Source organism: Apium graveolens, chromosome 5, assembly GCF_009905375.1.
Source record: "Apium graveolens cultivar Ventura chromosome 5, ASM990537v1, whole genome shotgun sequence".
NCBI classification, from domain to species: Eukaryota; Viridiplantae; Streptophyta; class Magnoliopsida; order Apiales; family Apiaceae; genus Apium; species Apium graveolens.
The window spans coordinates 87,320,008-87,329,466 of record NC_133651.1 but is presented as its reverse complement, the minus strand read 5'-3'; positions in this window follow the sequence as shown (position 1 = coordinate 87,329,466).

The window sequence follows — 9,459 nt, the reverse complement described above, 5'->3', positions numbered from 1 at the left end:
ACCTCATACCTGCGTCCCTTATATTCAAAAAAGAAAGCAGTGTTTGTTTCATTAACTAGAGTTGTATTCCATACCTGCATTACAGTCCTGTATGAAACCTTAGTAGGATTTGTGAGAGCATACCTAATTGGAAAATGGAGTAAGAAATCCTGTATATCATGAAAAGATTGTGGAAACTGCTGATGTGTAAGCAGAGCTAAATAATTATTGGTGCCAAAGGTGTTTCCATGAATGATAGTGGTTTGACTGAAGAAAGGTGAACCCTCAGAAGATGACATGATGTTCGTAGGAGTTGAGGAAGAATATACGTGAGATGTGGATAATGAGGCTGTGTGTATGATGATTTGTGTCATAAAAGTTCTTGTGCGTATATAAGTTTGCAAAGTTGAGTTGTATGTAACACACACGAAGAAGGAATATTAGTGAATTAGACTTCTAACAGATGGCAATTACTGAAGAATAGGATTTAAAAGTGGAGTAAAGTGCGGAATTAACAACAAAATACGTACAGCTCTTTCAAGAAATTACTGTGTGAATTTGTTCAACAAATAATCCACTATTAATCAATAATTAAATAAGAAATTCAATTTTCAGCACTAAACAACTCAGAAATCATTTTACAATAATATTCTAAATTAAAATATGTTGACCTGTCGTTAGTATTTGGAAACTCTTATCTGTCAGGATTTGGCAATTCAAATTCATCAGTATTTGTCAAAACAACGCAAATTGATTAGAAAACTACAACTTTAATCTCAATAATCATAACAAGATACATGTTAAGTGTATTAGTTACAGATTAACAGGCTACAACCAAGAACAAGCACATGTACACACAACTAAGGAACATAGATTAGGTCTTGTAAACCAAACAAATAAAATTTCATTAATAGTTCAAGATAGTACATTTCATGAAATTTTGATTACATGCATAGTTGATTACAAGAGAATCCTAGTATAGTAGAGAAGAAAGGCTACAACAGCCTTGGTCTGAGAGGCAAAACTGTTGATGTTTATTATTTCCTCCTACTCTTCATGAACAACACAGCAAGACCGATGATCCGTTCCTGCTGACGAAGAGCTTCTCTCCTTTCTTCCTCCAGGCGATCGAGATGGAGGCGATAATCCATCTCGAACACCTCCTGTGGAACCCAGTTCCACACTTTATTGGGAATGGCAGTGATGTACCATTCCTGCTGCCAATCTTCGTAGCTAAACTCCATATTGAAGGTTTTGTAGTTCATGAACATATTGCATCGAACTATTTTTGTGAGAGAGATTTGAGAGTTGAGTGGTGGGAATATATGAATATACTGGATGAGAATGGTGGTTAAAATAACTGAGAGAGAGGTATTATTCCCAGTGGACTAACAATGAGATTTACAGAAGGGGGGTTGAATGTAAATCTCAAAACTTTTTCAAGTTTTGAGCAGTTTCTAAGGCTAAATGTTTTAGTGAACAAATGTGTATGAATTGCTTTAAGCTAATACAGACAGATATATATATATATATATATATATATATATATATATTCAAACACAAATGTAAAGAACACAAAGAACTTAAAAACTTTTCTGGTGGATTTGTTGTTCCACCAGAGATGTGTTATTTCAGAAAATCCGTGATTCAAAGAATTAAATCACAGCTGCATCCTAGTACAAACTAGATGATTTTCTCTCTGGATTTTTCTAAACAGCTCTGGAAAATTCACACTCTAATTACTAGTTGCTACTTGGTTTATATATCACCAAGTTTACAAGTGAAGACAAAACTGTAAAATACAAGTAAAAGATTCTTCACATGTTTCTTCCTCATTTCTCTATCCAATGCAATTTAGGTTTAGCTGTGAATCTTTGAATACTTCCTTGTTTGCACCAGAATGGAAATGCTGCATTTTCTTGATTCCTCCTAGAGGCTGCCACATTCCAGTTTATCTCTGTCAACCCATGTGCCTCTGTCAGCTTATAAATTGTCACTATCAACTGCTATTGAACTAAGCATCCGTTGAAGCTTTCATCCGTTGATGGCTTTATCCGTTGAAGCTTTATCCGTTGATGCATTAACAGTTGAAGCTTTATCCGTTGAAGCACTCATCCGTTGATGGATGTTATCCGTTGAAGCTTTAGAGACATCTGTTGAAGCTTTGTTTCTCATCCGTTGAAGGCCTTTAATATTAGTTGATACTGCTTCACTTATACAAAATTACAAGGCATGAAATATTTATAATTAGACCTCCTATTTGCATATCCACTAGTAATCAACATGACTGATAATTTCCTACAATATCTAAGAATTACAACTCAAATACAGAGAATGAAATGTGCTACAATACTAAACTTATATCTAAGTAAATCTACTCCTTCAACGGATAGCCAGAATGGTCTTATCCGTTGAGACTACAAACACTAGATTTCTATTTAAGTGTTTTATTTAACTTATCATCAAACTAATACACATATTCCTAACAATCTCCCCCTATTTATGTCTACTAGAACTGTAGGCATAAATTTGGGTTTAACTTGATGATAACAAAACACTTAACAAATATATGAACTGAAATGAAGTAGAAATTCAAAAGTGCTGCAAAAGTGTGTATACTGAGATAGAATTGAAGAATTACATTGTTTCCAAGGGTGCTCCTTTAGCCTGAGCAGATTAATTCCTTTTCTTTTGATCCCTTATTTTCTTCCCTAGCCTCCTGTCATTCTCCTCTATTTGGAGTTGGAGTTGTTTGTAGAATTCAGCTTCATCTTCTTCATTGATGTCCAACTTAGATTGCATATCCTTGAGAGTTTCATTACTGGCAATCTTGAGCTGATCTTCAAGTATGAAAAATCTTCTGACTCATTTATTGTCTCTGAACTCCATCAGCCAATGAGGTGATTTATGAACTGTAACTCCATGCTCTGGGATGAGTAATGTTCTAGGCAAGGCATTGGGCTCCCACCAAGTTTTCCTTATGCTTGTAATCTTGTTGAGAATCTAAGTTTTGGCAGTCCTGGTAAAGCCAGAATCCCTTTTTATAGCAGAGTAGACTCTAATCAAGGTAGAATAACCTTCATCCAGAATTCTGTAAAGGGGCCAAGTCCTTTCTCCGCTTCCTTTGTATTTGAACACTAGTCTTTCTGGTAGCTGTCTATAGGCATCTATTCCCCTTACTTCCTCCAGCTCATCCAGATAGAGTTCAATGTCTGTAAACTCCTTTATGTCACAAATGTGAACATAATCATCCTTTGAGGCTTGTGGCTTAGGCTTAGGCTTCTGAGTGAATTTTCTTGAGGTTAGGGGAGGTGTTGATTTAGTTTTTCTTTTCTGTTTCTTTGATGGTGGAGAAGTGGTTAAGAAGGTGGGCAATTTGATGGTGTCCTAATCAATTGGTTCCTCCTTAGGAGTGATTGTTTCACCATGGATGTTTATGAAGGGGTCAGGCACAATGGGTTCAGGAATAAAAGGTAGTGGTTTGGATTTTGATTGGGTTTCCTCAGATTCATCTACAATCTTCCTTTTTGCATTGGCCTTCTTGCTGTTCCCTTTCTGCCATTCATTTCTTTCCTTACTTCTTTCTTCCACATCATCACTAAACATGTCCCCCATACCTACATCTTCACCCTTATCTTCAATTTCTTTCTTTTCTTCAGCTTGACTTGACTTTAGCTGTTTTTCAAGCTTTGCTTGTACTCTTTTATCAGCCTTTAGCTTTTTAGCTTCTTCCTTCAACCTTCTGGCTTCTTCCCTCTTGGCTATTGAGAATTTGGGATGTCCTTGTATCACACAGATACTCTTTCCCTCTCTAAAGATAATAGCCATGTTCCTTCTTTCAACCACATCCTTGGTCTCCTTGTGCTTCATGATATTACCACCCAAAACCTTGTCTTTATCAGGCTATGGAAGAGGAAAATCCACTCCTTTCAACTGAGCAAGGCTTAGAGGGTTCTTTATAGAGTCCTTGTTGGATCTGTTGTTGGGCTTGAGAACCATAGGTTTCAGATTCTTGGAAGAAGTCTCTCCAACCTTATTCCTCCTTACTGGCTTGAGCTCCATAATGATTGGCTCCACCTTTGTGCTATGCTTCACAAATTGTGATTTTGAAGTTGTAGAACCAAAAATTTGTTGCATCCTTTCATCAATTCTCCTCCTTTTCTCTTTGACTTTCATCTCAGCTGCTGCTATCTGGATTAGATCAATTCCATCAAGCTTTCCTTTGATTTGAAGTGTTGGAGAAGTGGTGATGGCAGGAACTAGCACTTTGGATATTTGAACTTTTGTTGATGGCTCTCCTTCCCTTTCCTCTCTATTCTCCCCCTTTTTTGTTATCATCAAGGATAGGGGTCAAGCCTTGTGCTTTTGCCAGCTGCAATAGTCGACTTGTCTGAGATTGTTGATTTTGAAGAATGGTGACCACAGAGTATTCAATGACTTGAACTCTATTTTTCAACTTGGCCAGCCTCTTGTCAGCATCAGATTCTCTCCTCAATCTCAGCAACAAATCTTGTAATGTACCATAAGGCATGACTGAATGCAACTTCTCAGAATTGTAGGATTTCAAGTCAGCAATATCCTTTTTGAGTTCATCCACACTCAAATTCTGTCTGATGTGTTGCAACTGCAGGGGATGCAGAGAGTCTAGATGAGCTTGAAGAATAGCCTTGGTACCAGCATCTGAAGTTTCCTGAAGGGCCTTTTGAATAGCCATAACCTGCTTGACCAAAGCTATACCAAACTGTCCTGGTGTAGATTTCTTTGTCCATGCCCATTCAGGTAAATTTGGAACAGAACTTGGGCCTTCATCTCCCCCTAAGTTCATGCTTCCATCCAAAGAAATAGAGTCATCATCATTAGAATTTACTTCAAATTCTTCAGATGGCTCACCAGCTTGAGAAGGCATCCTATTAACAGCAGCTTTATCTCTTTGAAGAGATTCTGAAGTGTGCACTGTAACACCCCCAGATCCGGGGTCGGGGATCCGGGTCGTCACGGTCTTTCTTTCCACCATATCACTTCACTTAATTAATAAATAACCTTATGCTGTGACCCCACACTAACACACACCACAACCCATTATAGTCTCAGAGATGAAATTTAAATAAGTACAAGTCTTTGAATCCACAATTTAAAAGTTATTACAACCCAAAATGATTACTTGATAAATTTACAGTTAATTGCCATTATCTGCCACAAGTTATAATTATACATAATTGATTCTCAAAAGTAGATGGTCTGATCTACAATAGATCTACCTCTGCAGCTATAGCAGCTACAACATCAACGGGAAGACGCAGGACGCTTCCCACGCGCTTGCGCTGGGTCTGCTGGAGTCTGGCCATCTTTCCTAACTGTTGTTGTGTGATGAAGAAATAAAGCAAGGGTGAGCAGCAAGCCCACCAAAATAATATGTATAATGATTTACAATATATGAGCCTACTCATAATACTCATGAAAGTCTTGGTCAAAAGAAATGAACCAAGTTTGATATCTTAATGCGATGAAGTCGCAAAATATTCAGTATATATATATATACATATATATACTTTTCAAAATATTGGAAGTCCTCTTTCATGCACAATATACACAAGGTCCCAGTGTATAACTGTATAAAAATATATCGTTGCAAGGTGATCTCATATATCTAACCTTGTCTCAACGTTTTTCTGAAAATCTTTGTCATTCATAAGACAATTATTAATTAGATATAAGTTTAAAAGATGAAGTTACAAGATACCCCAATATACTTATATCTTTCCCAAATACTACTTGAACTACCACCATTCAAGTTATAATTAGCTTCAAAAGTTCATCACATAGATGAGACTATAAGACAAGATTTGAATAGATTAAATCTTTAAAATATTATCAAAATAAAATGAAGTTACGAGATACTTCATTTGATGTAAACATCATTTTGAAAACTTGACCCTGCCAACACTCAACAATTGCCCAACCGTAGCCTTTCTATCGAAGTGCTCTGGGTAGTGTTGCAGAAATTATCCAATTGGATGATGAACTCATTACGGGAGTTTGCCGCGCCAGGAAGACCACTTACGATGATCAGTCGTAGTAGTACAACCCCACCATTTTCTACATGTAGAGGAGAACCTGTCGGATTTACTTGTCAACCGAACACTGAACTCCTAAGGAATGGACCGCCTTAGCGGAACTTCCAGGCCATTTGGGCCAATATAATAAGGCTGGGCCGGCGCCACTCGACCACTTACGCCACTCCTAGTTCAGATGAAATCCATGACTCTGAAACGTAAAGCTCGTTCCCCCTTTCCCCAAGTAGAAACTTGTTGATACGGCTCCACCAAGAAGTCGTATCTAGTTGGAAAGGAGAACTCACCGATATTTCCCAGGCGATGCCTGTTAATGGATTAACTTGTTCCAAGAATTTTACTTCCCGAGTGTTGGGTAAGTAATCGATTCATTTAACAAAACAGCAACCTTGTTGCGAATATAAAATACACCACAGAGCCGGATCCCTTAGGTTTTTGAGCGAGTATTCAAGTCCCCTTAAAATGGAAGATCTTGAATTTGAAAACAAGTTTTGGGATCCGCTCTACCTTTTAAATTCATTTTGAAGACTCGAAAACATTTTTAAGAATGTTTGGGGTAAAGCTGATTTAATGAAGTAAATCAGTCCCCATTATATTTAGAAAATGTCTGAATATTATTATTTAAATAATATTCCCATAAAGAATAATCTTTATAAAAATAATCGAAGTAGAAGTATTAAAACTTATACTTGAAATGGATATCAAATAACCAAAGATATACTTATATGAAAGTACTATCTTTATTTGAATAATCAAAAGTGAGTTTGATTATCGACACCTTATTCTTTAATAAAATAAAGAATATATCTCAGCAAATAATCGGAGTCATAGATCCTCAAATGAATATTCAAATAATATTCAATAAATAAAATAAGCTGAGTCATAAGCCCTCGAATGAATATTCGAAATAATATTCAATAAATAAATAAGCTGAGTCATAAGCCCTCGAATGAATATTCAAGATAATATTCATTAAATAAAATAAAGTTATCGAATAAACCTTATTCGATTAATAGTTTTGAAAACTATAACCATATATTTATATAAATATATATGTATATATATACATATATACAAAATCTACTCGGGATCCTCGACTCCCGGTTTAGAAAATATTTCCACCTTTTGGGTCCCTATACTAAGGGTATATGCAAGTTACCACTATCCTCTAGCATAGGTATTATCAACTGAATCAACAATTATATATGGAAAGAATATGAAACAGGCATGCATATATATACCATAGCAGCATGCTTCAATATATTGCAACATTTGCTAATATAAACATCATGCATCTATCGCAAGATAATGCATATACATATATACATCACAACAACAGTATAACGGGTAGAAAACTTGCCTGAGCGACTGGGGGTTACGAATGGCTCGGGACGAGTCTGGTAACCTATAAACAACAAGTAAGTTGGAATTAAACCAAAGTCACTTGTAAATCTATACTCTAACCAACTCAGACTCTAACGCTCGTTTTGCGCTTACTGATTCGCTTAAGTCACTCGGGTACCCTCGGCTCCACCATTTTTAATAATTTAACCTTTACGAGTTTTAAAGCGATTCCTTCGCGAGTGTCTTACCAACTGCCTAACACACTTACCATAAATGTTTCATACATTAATTAACCCTTTTTGGTCTTTAACCTATGTTTCAAAGTAAGGCGAGGGAAAAAGTTTCGTTCGCGAAATGCCGTTACTTGAAACGGTCGTTTCTCCTAAACCGTGCATCGGAATCGAACGTACTACATATCAAAACGAAGCTCGTAACATGAGCTATCTAAACATGGCAGTGGTCATAATCTAGCAGGGGGTCCTCGGGTCCTAATGTTATGCACAAAACAGTCTAAAGAAAATCGGACGTTACGACGGCTATGTTTACGCGATTACCAATATTTATACCACTCCAATTTTTTTTACCAATTCACTACAAACCACCCAACCATCATCAATACATCAAACACAACTTATATCAAGGCAAAGTCAGTCCATAATCTCAAGGTTTTCCAACTTATTCAACCGCAAACATGATCTACTAACCATAACTTAAGATTCATTAACCATTAACCAAGATTCATATCCAAAATCACCACAAATCCAACCAAACTATCTAACATACATGGATCTTGCTATACATACATGGATATTTCTATATATACATTAATCCATCCATAAACTCATCAAAACTCAAAGTTCAAACTATAAGTTAAAGGTGAAAGTTGTTTATACCTCCTTGAAGCTTCCTAACACAACCCAAGAGCTTTGAATGCCTAAAAGAACCTTGATCCTTGCTTGTATAACCTTAATCTTTCATAAAAATTCAAGAAAACTAAAGTTATTTCTTGAAGGTTACTATTCACCATCTTCTTCCTTGATTTATTGGAAGAGATTGTGAAGGAATTAGGAGCTTAAACTTATAGCATATCCATATCTATGTACAAGGAAGCTTAGATAATTACCTTGTGATTTAACAATGCTTGGAACTTGATTTTTGAAATTCTTGCCCTTGAAAAAGATGAAAAGCCGAGAGCAAGATGATGAGAATGAAATGATTTTGTGTTTTTTGATTTGTTTGGCTTAGCTTGGTTGTTTTTTGTTTTGTTTTTGGTTAATTACCTTAATAACCTTATATTTGTGTGGTTATAAACCAACCACACCTCCTCCTTCCCTATGTCATGCTTACATCACATTGCTATGTCATCCTCCCTTCCTTGTCCTCTTCTCATTGGTTGGGTGACATCACTTCCTCTAATCCCTTTGCTTAACTTCCTAATTGTTTGCCTAATGACCGCTGATCTGTTATACGGTTCGCTTAACTTTCGTTTTCGTTTATCGTTTGAGGGATCATACCCGGGATCTTATTACTTAGGTTCCCTTAACCTTTCTCAATATATTATATTCCTTTTATGATCCTCTCCTATAATCCTTTAATTTAAATCCTTTTTATCCTGTTACCTTATACTCAATTCTCTCCGTATCTAGTGGATTTCCGGGAAAAATCAAAGTGTTCGGATTTGGATTCTGACGATCTTTACATACACTTATATCCCATATAAAGTACTAATAAAATCTCAAAATATCCATATCAGAACCCCTACATAGTGTGGCATGAAAAGTTTTCTCATTCATCAAAAACACTATTCATAAGGGTTTCAAAAATTTTCCAAAAATTGGGGTTATTACAGTCTCCCCTCCTTAAAAGGATTCCGTCCCGGAATCAGATAGAAATGAATAGGGATACTTTCTTAGTATTGCACTTTCTAACTCTCAAGTAAATTTTCCCATATTGTGGTCCTGCCACCAAACTCTGCCTAGTTTGATAATCCTTCCCCTAAGCACTTGTTCCTTTTCACTCTATAACCCTTCCTGGTTGCTCCATATAGGTTACGTCTAGTTGCATG